General features: G+C 47.6%; 1 protein-coding gene across 6 annotated transcripts in view; it reads right to left on the reverse strand.

Annotated features, from left to right (window-relative positions):
• The window catches only part of MICAL2 (microtubule associated monooxygenase, calponin and LIM domain containing 2), a 120,031-nt gene extending 109,569 nt beyond the window's left edge, over positions 1–10,462 (reverse strand). For 5 of the 6 annotated variants that reach the window (XR_005256993.1, XM_038137129.1, XM_038137128.1 and 2 more), the window contains exon 1: positions 10,310–10,462. The gene's annotated coding sequence lies outside the window, so the exon portion shown is untranslated. Of the gene's footprint in view, positions 1–1,689; positions 9,009–10,309 lie in introns of those variants that run through there. The other variant, XM_038137132.1, reaches the window with a different exon arrangement.
• Between the last annotated feature and the right edge of the window lie 2,610 nt (positions 10,463–13,072).

Genomic DNA, 13,072 nt, shown 5'->3' on the forward strand with positions numbered 1-13,072 from the left:
CAGGGCCACTCCAGAGTCACCCGGTCTCGTCTGGCAGCTCTCAGGCAGAGCTCTGATCATCTCCAGCGGGTTAAAAGGTCAGCTGAGCAAATCTGCTTAAGGCAGAGCCCGGCAGGCAGGGGCAAGGATCACAACAAGGACGTCCAGCATAACCACTGCTGATGTGGCTTCACCACTCCGGGTCTGCAAGTGCTGGAGTGGGAGAGGAAACACCCTGGGCACAGAGGGAGGAGTGCACCCAGCTCTGACAGACTGTGTGACTGCACAGGCACACACACTTCTGGGGTTAAATACAGTAAATACAACGTCCTTGCACTCCCAGACAGAAGCCCCAGATTTTAGCAACAGCTACCTACACAATTACCAAGTGGTTTTTTCTCTTTTTTGCCTACACCCTCTTTTTCTGAACCCTGCAAGGCTGCACTGACCGGCGCATCTCACAGCTCAAAGCTGACAATTTTACTGCTGGAAGTTTAGTCAACAGTGATAAGAACATAATCTAGAATACAGGCTTAGAGGAGAAAAGAAACAGGTAAAGGCAAAGAAACTGAACCTGCAATTAAAGTAGAATTTTGGTGGAAGAAAGAACCTTTGGCCCAAGTCTCACTGCCACTGACACTTCCTGACACAAGTTCACAACAGCCTTGCAAGTGACACTGATCAAAACCTTCCAGTCGCAGTACCTTCAGTGAAATTTTCAAACACGCTATACAAGCAAAAGCTCTCCTGAGCATTGGCAAGGTTATCATTACAGCGTCACTGCTGTAAAACAAACCCAGTCATCTACAATTGCAGCAGGAGAGGATGGCTCTCATGAGAGCAGGGGAGGGACTGCACCTGCCAGGGTGTGCCCGGCGAAACTTGCCATCAGCACAGCACATGACTAAGCACCAAGAGGCTGTGCCAATACCCAGCCCCCAGCTGAAAGAAAGGTAACTGCTCCTTGCCTCCCCCCTCCCACGGATCAGTGACTACGGGAAAGCCGCAGCATTGCAAATGAAGCTTGAGAAACCTTATGAATAAAAAAAAAAAAGCCCAACATATCACAAGATACAAAACAACTCTTCACACGGGACAGTGACTATAAATACTCTTTTTAAGACTAAACTTCATCAAGTAAGAAATATCAGAAATGTGGATCCCGTTGACAAAAAGAGAAAGGAAATGCAGATACACTTAACAGAGACTCTCCATGTGAATACAGATCTGTTTGGTAATTAAATAATCCATGTAAATTTTACCCTTTTTTTTTGCTTCATTCTAATTGTGAGAGGTAATATTTATGTTGCCAATACTAGTTTCTAGTCATGAGGTCCAAAATAATCTATTGGTTTTCATTTTAAATTACCCAGACCAGGCAGAAAAGAGACAAGCGCTCACTGCTCTGTGTATTCTTCCCGAAGAAATCAGAATCATCATTATAATCATAATAGAATCATCAGCCAAAAGGAAGAAAACACTGTTTGACTTCACCTCCTCCTCCAAAATTAAAAGAAACACTTATTTCAGCCCTGTGACTGGCAAAATACCCCAGCTAAATATTATACAACAGACAAAACCCAAAAGAAATGTAGAAAATTTGGATTCAAAACATGAGGTGCTTCTAAGTATGACAAAGGGGCTTTTTTTTTTTTTGTTAGAAGAAACAGTCATTAAAACTAAACGTAGTGATGGCTTCCATGAACTCACCAGAGGCTCTGATCACAACCTTACAATGCCTCACGAAACCTGGCAGGGAAGTTGGGCAAAGTCATGAACGAAGTTGGCTTTGTACAAGTCCCAGTAACTCTCTCTTGCACACACCTGCAATAAATTTTGCATGTGGGTTAGCCTACTAGCTGGGTAACAACTGATTAGGAAGAGAGGCAGGGAAAACTCTGCCATCCTTCGCTACTTCAGTAGGGCAAATAAAACAGAAAACTAGTGGTTCACATTCTTTGTTCACTAGAACTATGAGAGCAAAAAAACCTCTGATATATCTGCATTAATAGTTAATGTAAATTAAATCTTGAGTGCAAATGTAAATCTGCTATACTATGTATGTCATTCCTAGATTTATCTTGGAAATTAATGAACTAAGAGAGACACTCAGATAATCACACAGCTGGTTTTCAGAAGCTGGTGGTTGTAGTTCTATTGGCTTGAGATTTCAAATGAGCCAAAGTGCATCACAAACATGTATCCTATCAAGTTCTGGGTAAGAATCCACAAAACTTTACGACAAAAGGCAGGAGTTTCGTATTGACACTGCTTTGCAGAACCACCTGACCATCCTGAAGGATGCATACAGGTGCTGCCTCAGGAAAAGCTGAGCCAAGAAACTCTGCCAAACACAGCACAAAGTTACCCATGTGTTTTACTGAGAGTCACGCAGAACCTTGGACTAACCTCTGTAAGAAAAGAGCATTGTGAACAACACACAAAAATATCTCACCTTGCTCTGAAACAGCCACATAATTCTTTTTGGTCTCTATTAATGGCTGGTAAACAAAATAATTGGGAGACATGCTTTGATTCCATAACTGAGTTTCAAGATGCTTCTACACACAAGTTACTAATACCATCGATCATTAAGTCAGGTAGTAGCTCAACAAGTAGCTATAGACAGGTGTGGTGGTCTACATCTAAATGCATAAGTAGGGCCTTAGGATGCCATGCTTCTGCAGCTGTCATGAAATAGCATCAGAAATTCTGCTGGAACCCTCTAAGTGCATGCACTCAGCAATCCTGGAGCCCTCTGTGCGAATGTATTCAGCAAACAATCGCAACTCCTTCCTCCGTCAAAAAGAAAACAGAGGGAGAGAAAATAACACTGCCCTCTGCATTTTTGCATAGGTAAGTGTGAGATAAAAACCTCGTGGCCCTCCTTTCCCACATAAATACACAGAGGTGAAGGCTCCACTGTGACTTTTCATTCCCAGGTGGGAAGGAAACCCAGAGAGAAACCCTTCTATCAGAGTGAGGGTCCAGCACCCAGCTCTGCCAAGCTCCCGGCACCTGACACTGCTCCTGGTGCCCGTGCCAGCGCCTGCTGCACCACACCTCCCAAAGCCACATCTTCCTGCCAGGTCCAGGACACCCTAACTCTGCCCTGAAGCACAAACCTGCCCTGCCCGAGGTCAGCATCCCGCTGAGCCCCCTTCCAGGGGAGAACCAATGCTCCGGGAGGAGTAACGCTGTTCCCCTCTGTTCTGTTCTATCTTTAACCTGAAATTGATATGTGAAGGAGTCGTCAGAATTACTCCACAGGGGATACTAAAGGCGGTCTTTTCCCCACCATGTGCTCAAAGCTGGCCTGGTGCACATTAACCTATTTTCCTGTCTGCTTATCTAAGCATCCCAGCCGCAAATAAGATGTGGCTGAGCTGTGGCACTCTGTGGTTGTGCCTCCCTGCAGCGGGCAGAGCAGCTCTGCAGTAGGTGCTGGGGAGTGCTGCACTACCCATCACCCCTGTGCTCAGATACCTACTGCCAGGTGTACCCCAGGTAGCCAGGACAAGGCCCAGCAGCACTCCAGTGAATATCTGCACGTTGTCTCCAATCCCTCTGGCACACAGGGTTATTTATACACCGTGGCACGCGGCGTGCCTCTGCGACAGGGCAGCATCACACAGTGCCGTGTGCCAGCATGCAGGCAACAGATTCAAACCAATCCCTGCTCCTCGACACTTTCACGAGGAAGCAGGTCACAAACAGAGTAATAACTGCTGTGTGCACTGAAAAACGTGTGCTACTCACTTCCAGAAAATAAAGTTAACCACCCTAACCCTTCTTCCCTCTCATACACAGCCCCTCAACAGAAAGATGGTTTCTTTTGTCTGAACAGGTTCACTGTGATGCATTTAGCTCTTCACACAAGCTTTGCTCTCCCTAATGCATTTTTGGTACACCTAATGTTGACTTGGTGCCAAGGCAGAGTTTCCGAGAGTAAGTACAGCAAGAGGTATTTGATTACACCCACAAACTCCGTTTTTGAATGCACCGATAGTTCACATTTATGGAGCTTGTGTCCAAGCCTTAACCATGTGCCTGTTTCTGACATTCAGTCAACCCCATTAATGTTCTGAACACAAATATCATCCACAGGGGTGTCAGTGTTACTTTCAAAAATCCATAGATAGAAATGGTAGGAACCTACACTCCACATTCACACTCTGAAATCTTAAAAATGGCTCCAAACTTCCAATATTCTTCTGTCCCTACAGCCATGAAACAATTTTCTGAACTGACAGAAACAGTTGGCTGCATAGGTGGCAACCATAGGAATTTGTAGCACTCAGTGAAAGGGGAAAATCAAATACCAAGCAGAAGGCCAGGAGATCAGATCTGAATGAGAACTCGTTCACATAAATTATCCAAGCCCAGATATCACATTCCATCAGAAGTTCTTTGAGTTCACCTAGGATGGAAATGAGACCTGGAGAAGTAAGCTCTTGTGTCAGCATGCTCACTCCTTTACTGCCTCTGAAAGGGGAAAAGCAATGGCAATTCAAGTGCACAAGCAGATCCTGTGTCTGACCCACAGCTGGGGTGAACGACGACATGGGGGTGATTAGCACTGACTGCTTATTTACCACCACGAAGTCCAGCCCAACACAAGCCCATTTTTTCTTCTAATCAGCTCAGTTTGCTATTTTAAATTATTCCCCAGATCAGCACAAGGCGCCATAAAGACAATCAGTAAAAACCAGCCTGATAACAAGCACGTACAACAGGTGAACCTGTATGAAAGGAGGTCAGACTATGAATGAGCAGAAACCAAAAAGTACCCAGTATCTTGTAAAGTTCTTTAACCAGATGGTTTCCTCAGCTAGAAAAGGTGTCAGCAGAGAACACTGCATTCCGTTCTGAATTCCTCCCTTTGCTTTTAGCAACTGCCTTCAGAGCCTGCATTTGTTTCTGTAAATCCTTCTGTGCTGCTCCCTGCGTGCATGAGTTTAGAGGGCAAGGGTATTGCACATCCCTGACACCACTAACAGATGGGGCTCACCTCAGCCAATAACACAGATTATGGTCTTTGCAATACACTCTTATCTGATTACACACAAAAAAGAATTCCACTATCTGCCAAACACGAGTCTTCTCAAACAGAGGGGGAAATTTGTCTCCTGCTCCACCTTCTGCTTTGCTATTTACAAAATTGTTGTTTTGTTTTTTTTTTCTGGACTCCATCGTACATGATTTGCACATCATAGGCTAGGAAAAAAATCTTAGAAGATTTAAAACCTTCCAGTTAGCTATGGGAGTCACCTACTCAAGTACGACAATGACAAAGTATGTTAACAGAATTAGGCATTTTAACGTCCTCAGTCTTCTAAAGGTAGCACTATATAATAAAAATATCATGATTGCAGTGTCTCACCACTCCCACAGCAAAGAATTTCTCCCTGATAGCTAATCTAATCCTGCCCTCTTTCAGTTTAAAGCCATTACCCCTCGTCCTATCACTACTTGCCCCTGTAAAAGGTCCCTCTCCAGCTCTCTTGTAGCCCCTTTTGGTACTGGAAGGGTGGTCTAAGGTCTGTTGAATTACCACAGGACTATTTAAAGCTGATTACAAAGCATCCCTGCTTATTCCCAACAAAAATTTCGCATGGCTTCGAAACTCTATTTTGATGCTTGGCGAGGGCAGCAATAGGGAACGATGAACTGCAGCACCCCTTTGGGCATTACTGAAGTCTAAACAGGCAATAAGCTGCGAGCTTAAAAGGTCTGAGAAGGATTTATGGTGGACTAACACATCCAAAGAAACTGCTTTTGAGGAAGCTAAAACTCCACAACACACAATGCCAGGCCCAGTCATTTTAAAAGCTGAATTGGTAATGTCCCCTTGGCTGAATGCAGCAATTGGAGAAACTGCTGCCATTATTTCTCCAGAGCACAGCAGAGGAGATGCCAGGGCCAAGAACAAAAGTTTAAATCTAGTCCACACAATTCCATAAACCACCTGCCTCACCAGGTTTTGCCATCACAACTCTAGGGGGCCAAAAGCAAGAAAAAACAAACCCAAGTTTTCTCCTAATTACATCAGTGTTACCGGGACATTGAAATGAGAACAATCAGAATTTAACTAAATATTAGCTACCACAGTAGTGTCTTTCTAATTTGTGTTGTGGTACCACCTACCTTTCCTAACACAGAGTGGTGTTGCTCTTGTTCCTCTCCTCACACGGTAAATTGCCCACAAAAATTTGGAGGAGATAAATAAAACCTCTGAAAACATAACCCCCACTGAACACAGGGTTATCAACCCAGAGCAGAGGAAGGCTTGATAGCACACACAGCTCAGATTTAGGGACAAGTCTGAATTTTTTTCCTTTCATGGAACTAGGAGTCTAAAGATGATTTTGGGGAGGTTTTTACTTGCTTGTAAATGTAACTATGCATACATGAAAGAGTTAGTCATCTTCTCCAGGTCAAAAATAAACACAGCAATTTTCAGAATGTGTCACAATACAATATTAACTGCGTATCCGCACAGTCACTGAATCAGTGGACACTTAATAGCCTTAATTTAGAATATCTATATTTTCCAGAATCAGTCTCATGTACCCTGAACGACTAATACCACTTCTGAAAGAGTCAGTGTGCTGTGTAAACACCTCTAAATCAGGTCCCAGAGATGAGAAACAAGCAGTGTGCCCTCCCAGCACATCTGAGCTGCCAGACACAGAGAGGAGGCTGCGCTTTTCAAGTTCATGGGCTCCTCACACAGAAAGACCTTGAACGGGAAAGGTGCAGCCAAGAGTTTGCTCACATAAAAACTCACACACCGAATTCCTGTTATACAGGCACACATCTATTATAGGGATGCATGCAAGCCAGGCTGCCAGCACAGACACAGAAAGCAAGCCCTCAGCCTTCCTGTAGCTCCTTGACTCTGGATCCAACACGTGAGCAAGCTGAGAAAACAGAAGGGAGGCAGATCTCAGTTTCAGACACCTGAAATTGTCTTCATTTTCAGGGAATCAAAACACACCATTCCCTTAAGAAGCAAAGCCTCTTCCACTAGGAAAAGAGAGCTTTTCTGCTGATACCAGGGGAATCAGAGCGAGGCAAAGAAACAGACACAGGTTACCAAGCATCCACAACAAATGTCACAGCCACATGGAAGAGTCCCGATGGGAAACACAGCATTTCAAAGTTTTCCCTTTTTTTTTCCCCTTTTCAGGGTACTAGTTATAAAATACCCGAGCAGCCAGACAGCTGGAGCAGATACAAGGTATGTGCTAAAAGAGGTGAAAGACTGAAAGCATACTCATGAAGAAACTGGAGAGCAATCACCTCTCCTGTTTTATGGTTTCTTACACTTAAAGAACATCTCCAGCCAAAACATAGGCTCTCTCACCTCCACAAGGAATGGGATATCGACAGGAGACTAGAAAACTCTGCTTCAGCATATCTTAATAAAAACAAAACCTTTTCAGATCATCCGTCTAGATTCTAGGCGAAACTGAAGGAAATCTGATCTCCCCACAAACAGCACCACCCTGATGTCAGGGATCTGGTAATGCCATACAACTTCAGAGCAACATTGAGGCAACTAACTAAAAACAAACAAAAAAGAAATTCAGAGTGAAACAGAGACGACTTCCCATTTTTATATGCTTTCCTTTACTAATTTGTTCAAAAGTCACCTGATTTTACAGACAGGGCAGGCAAAGTCGCATCACTTGAGGCAGACCACAGGGCAAGAGGAAGTGGAATGAAGCATGCTTCAGTTTCCCTGCAGAACTTCATTTCTCCACCACACACTCTAAGATGCAGCTGCAGTATTTTTTCCTAGCACCATGAGAAGAACAGCACTAACAAACATCAATCAGCGCTTTAAAAGGTGTATTTGTCAGGTATCAACGCTGCAGGTCCTGCATTTAGCGCGGGGAAGGACAATACCGCAGCTGCAGTGGTGGAAAGCAGAACTGAACCAAAGGCAGGAGTCAAAAGCCGTGCCACGAAGCAGCCTCCCAGCACAGAGCCGCCGCACAGAGGAACCCGGGTGGAGGGAAAGGACTGAGAACTCTGCAGCCCCAGGCTTTGGGGGGAAAAGCCCATGGCGCCGGTGCTGGTAAGGCAGGGTGCCCACTCACATCAGCTGACTGACGATGATGTCTTCTGTGTGTGTGAATGGTGACCCCATGATCCCAGACCCCGCGACTGCCACTGCAGGCTCTGCTATCGGCCCGAGCCCCCTCGGTAAGGAGGGGCAGCAGCGATAAGGAGGAGGTGCGGCAGGATTCAAGCCACGGGAATAAAGTGGCTAATTACTCCTCTGAGCAGCAAGTAAAACGGCTAAAAAGATACATTTTATACTCTAAAGCTTGTATTTTCAAGCAGAGGACTGTAAATTTGTATGTTTCCTCTATTTCTAAAGAAGTAAAACATGACAAAAACGGAGACTAAGGTAAGATTCAGGCAGAGTAAGATTATCAGGGACATGCTGAGAGTTGAGTCAAGAGTTTTAATTCTTAAAACCTTTACTGACTCATAATACACAGAGAAAAAACTGTGTAGAATCTCTAGAGTTAGGAGCAAAAGTCTGTCGCTGCTTCAGTGCAATTTCTCAGACGCATCCTCCGGAAAGGATAAACCCCTGTTTATCTGTTTTTAGAGAAACACGGGACACCTCAAACTAAGCATAAGTGGGCATACACTCAGAGTGCCTGTGTCAATGACGAGAGACATGAAGCGAAGTTCGGTTGTCAGACAATCTGTCTTCCACCCATGTAATGTAATTAGCACCCAAAATAAAGTGGCGAAATGAGGGAAGCAAGATGCCCTCTTTTCTGCCAGATCAAGGCGCTTCGTGAGCATCAATTAGATGTTAAAGTCCCTGGGAGGCAAGCGTGACAAGTCTTATTAAGCCATTTTAGAGATTAGAACACTGAGTCACAGAGAGATTAAGAACTTCCTCAAAAACAAAAGCAGAGTCAGAGAGGGGGCAGCTACACCCCAGCTGGGACTGGCAGCAGAGGACTGCACTGCTCCACCTTACTGAAAGGTTTAGAACCTCTAAAGAGAAAGAAAGGCAGAAAGAAAGGCGGGGGGGGGGGGGGGGGGGGGGGGGGGGAAGAAATTCACGCTGCCATGAAGTTTCCTGTCCATGCCAGCATGCCTCCGTTTTGACCTGCACGGGACCATCTTTAGATACAAGAATGCAGTCCCATTTCCACGCTCAGATCTCATTTTGGCTGAAGGCACCAACAGGGTTGCCAATTGTAAACAGCTTTTAAAGTCGACAGAGACCTCCAGATCTTTTTCAATAAGCTTGAGAGAGAACTTAAAACTTTTTGATACTGGCTCAACCTTACAGGCGTAGGGGCAAATAAACGAACAATCACCACTCCACGAGCCACCTATGTGAACTCAAGTCACATGCTGAATTTACACATGAAAAACGGACTGAACACGACAAGACAATCACTATTAACAAACACTTCGAAACGCAAAGAGAAACTCGGCAGATGCCATTCCCAATTAGCCCAAAAGGTGAGCCGAGAAGGATGTTGCGCTGATTAACACACTCATTAGGACGCGTCCAAACTAATAGCCCACTCCAGCGCTGTAACACATGCGGAAAGCGCCCGCCTGCCTTAATCGCAGGGTACTCACAGAGCCAAAAGATTATTCTCACTTTTCCTGCGTGGCCGTCCGAGCCAGCGCGGTGCCACCGTCCGGGAGAGCTCCGGGAGCGCCGCACCCGGACTCGCCAGTGGGGCACGGCACAGCCCGGCTCGGCACAGCCCGGCTCGGCACAGCCCGGCACGGCTCGGTACAGCCCGGCTCGGCACAGCCCGGCACGGCTCGGTACAGCCCGGCACGGCTCGGTACAGCCCGGCTCGGCACAGCCCGGCACGGCTCGGCACAGCCCGGCTCGGCACAGCCTGGCACGGCTCGGTACAGCCCGGCTCGGCACAGCCCGGCTCGGCACAGCCCGGCACGGCTCGGTACAGCCCGGCTCGGTACAGCCTGGCACGGCTCGGCACAGCCCGGCTCGGCACAGCCCGGCACGGCTCAGCCCGGCTCGGTACAGCCCGGCACGGTTCAGCCCGGCTCGGTACAGCCCGGCACGGTTCAGCCCGGCACGGTTCAGCCCGGCACGGTTCAGCCCGGCACGGTTCAGCCCGGCTCGGCACAGCCCGGCTCGGCACAGCCCGGTACAGCCCGGCCGGCCCCGAGCGCCGCCGCCCGCGGAGCAGAGCCCGGCTCGGGGCGCTCCCTCCCTCTGTCCCTCCCAGCCGCGGAGGGACCCCCGTGCCCGGCGGCAGCCCGCGGCTCCCGCTCCCTGCCCCGCCGCCCTCCCCCGCCGCACCTGCTCCGCCCGTCCCGCGGACCCAGCGGCTGCAGCGGCGCCGCCGCTCCTCATGCTGCCGGCGCTGGCTCGGCGCGGCTCGCCGGGCTCGGGGCGGGGCCCGCGGCCCGCCCGCCCCAGCCCTGGCCCGGCCCGGCCCCGGCCTCGGCCCCAGCCCCGGCCCCAGCCCTGGCCCGGCCCTGGCCCTGGCCCCGGGCGAGCCGTGCCGGGCGCGCTGAGCCCCGCGCAAGGTGCGCGTCCCTCGCCGTGTCCGTGGGGCTGTTTGTGCCGGGCTGTTTCCCCGGGACTGTTTGTGCCGGGCTGTTTTCCCCGGGACTGTTTGTGCCGGCTGTTTTCCCCGGGGCTGTTTCCCCGGGACTGATTGTGCCGGGCTGTTTGTGTCCCGCGGCCGTTCCGCTGGTTTCGGGCCCGGATCGGGACGAAGCGGCCCCCCCCGCCATGGGGGAAGCGCCGTGAGGGACAGCGCGCATGGGGACCCCGGGGCGCTTCCTCTCGGCTGCTAACGCTCTGGTTTTGAGGAAGCGGGAAGGTTGACACATATTCGGCTGGCTCAAGAAGGTTTCGGTCAGCAGGCAAACAGAAAATCACTGGGGAGAAAGTACAAGATCAGCTAGCAGCGCTGGCACTCTTATCTCCCCGACTCCCATCAACAGTGACATCTTGCCGACGGCAGACGTGAAGTTGTATGAAAAAGGAACAAACAAAAACAATCAGGAATTACTTGAAGTGCAGAAAGGGCAAATGAGCTAAAGCCCGTATCTGCTAACCTAAAAGCTGGACAAAAGCCCCAGCAGGCCCGCTTTATAGGGACCCTCAGCCAGTCATAAATATTCTGACACGTGCCCCGCGGTCACTGCACCTAAGAGGTGCTGCAGAAGGCTGCGGCGGAGCAAGGGATGGGACCCTTGGCCTGCCATGACGTGAGCTCTGACCCTTTTCACACCGGAGCCAAATTTGAAGCGGCTTTTGGATGACGTGGAGGGAAAACAAGTGTGAATGTGGCCCTTTTCATCCGTGCACAGCTGAATGTAACAAAATCTCTAGTGACCCAAGTGGTTCAGCCAACTCTCTAAAATAATCTGTCGATCTTAAGGCGAGAAATTAGTTGTAGAGAATCTCTCATTTGGGTTGAAATTTGTCTTCTAGTTTTTTGCATTGTGCTTGGATGAACCCAAGTTTTACTCAATGATTAACTTTGAATTGCAATGTGTTTGTCTGCTGATTTAACTTCAGGAGATTAACTGTACTTTTTCCTCCAAGTGATAAAAGCAAGGATATAGAAATAATGGCGCATACCATTTCCCTGTTATCTGAAAGACTATCATCTTTAGCAGCCTTGGGGAAGGCAAGAACAAGGAATGAGAAAATCCTCTTGGCAAACTTCCAGAAAAAAAAGTGATCTGTCGTTAGCAAAGGGGCATGTGTGTATGAAAGAAATCATATTTCTATGATTTTTACAAAGTCTTGCTAGTTTCAGTCCACCACTGAGGGTCAGAGAACCCAGAAAATATAAAGTCTGAAAGACTTCAGCCCCTACTGGGAAGTATTCCAAAACTTCTTTCTTGAGGATAGATGTTCCTTTTTGGTTAGGAAAGATGCTTACAGCACTGGTCTCCCACATGTCTTCACCTTCACAGCTGTCCTCTTCCCTCCACGCCTCTCAGGAAGAGTTAATAAGTCCATAAAAAGATAAGCCTTTCCTGCCAAGTTCTTCCAAAACTTTTCTGCATCATCAGGGGCTGCATGAAGACCAGCAGGAACCTTGCTGTTTATTAACTATAATTAGCGTATTTACTCATTGTCCTTAACTGTTTGATCTTTGAAAATGGCTGAAAGATGACTGTATCACTCACACTAAACTATTATCACAACCATCTTAAAAAATTATGTTTCATTAGATGTTACTTAACCAGAATTAAGAAATTCTCTATTCACAGTCACACCTACCTCTCTCCAAAGGAAAACATAACTGAGATGCTCACTCAAACGTAACTGAGATAATCACTGGGCTAAGATGCGCACACATCAGTGAAAGATTAGATGAAAAAGCATTATCAGGAGCCACCAATCTGGCATTACCTGGGACTCTGGGATATTCTGGCCCACCCTCCCTTCTTTGGGGTGTGGGACACACAAGCACAAAGGGAAGGAGCAGCTTCCCCAGGTGCTGCACAGCCTCACCTTCCCGAGACCGAGTTCCCAACCCTTTTTTTAACACCGTGGCTGCTTTGTAATTGTTTTGTTCAATCCTAGCCTGTTCTCCTGCACTGAAAGGAGAGGAAAAAGGAGTAAGAATGGTCCTTACACAAAACAATCCAGCATTATTAACTGGTATAAAGCTGTGCCTGCTAAGTCTGCTGTAGGATATTGATCCCTCTCTCTGTGGCTGGTGATGTGCAGCACTCCCTTTCCTGAGTGTGCAAGCCTGTCTATTCAAATTCTTGTAAATGGATTATTATCTACATATCCTGCACAATAAAAGCCCTTTTTGTGGTATTCAAACAACTTTTCTGATGAACTGTGGGTGTCTTCAAAGTTAACTGAATTTTTCATACAAGAGGGCTGGCCTGGTTGTGGCCCGGCTCTCAGGAGACCATGCTGAGCTCCCTCCTCTATCATTTGTTTTCTTTATGACTTGGAGAATTCATCATGTATCAGTTTGTGATCTGTAGGGTGCAGGTAATAGGACTGCCTTCCCTTATGGGAGTTATGAGGATAAAACCCTCCTATGAGGCTGAAACTGTGACGTTCTGCTGCGTCATG

The sequence above is a fragment of the Motacilla alba genome, chromosome 5 (genome assembly GCF_015832195.1).
Source record: "Motacilla alba alba isolate MOTALB_02 chromosome 5, Motacilla_alba_V1.0_pri, whole genome shotgun sequence".
Taxonomy (NCBI): domain Eukaryota; kingdom Metazoa; phylum Chordata; class Aves; order Passeriformes; family Motacillidae; genus Motacilla; species Motacilla alba.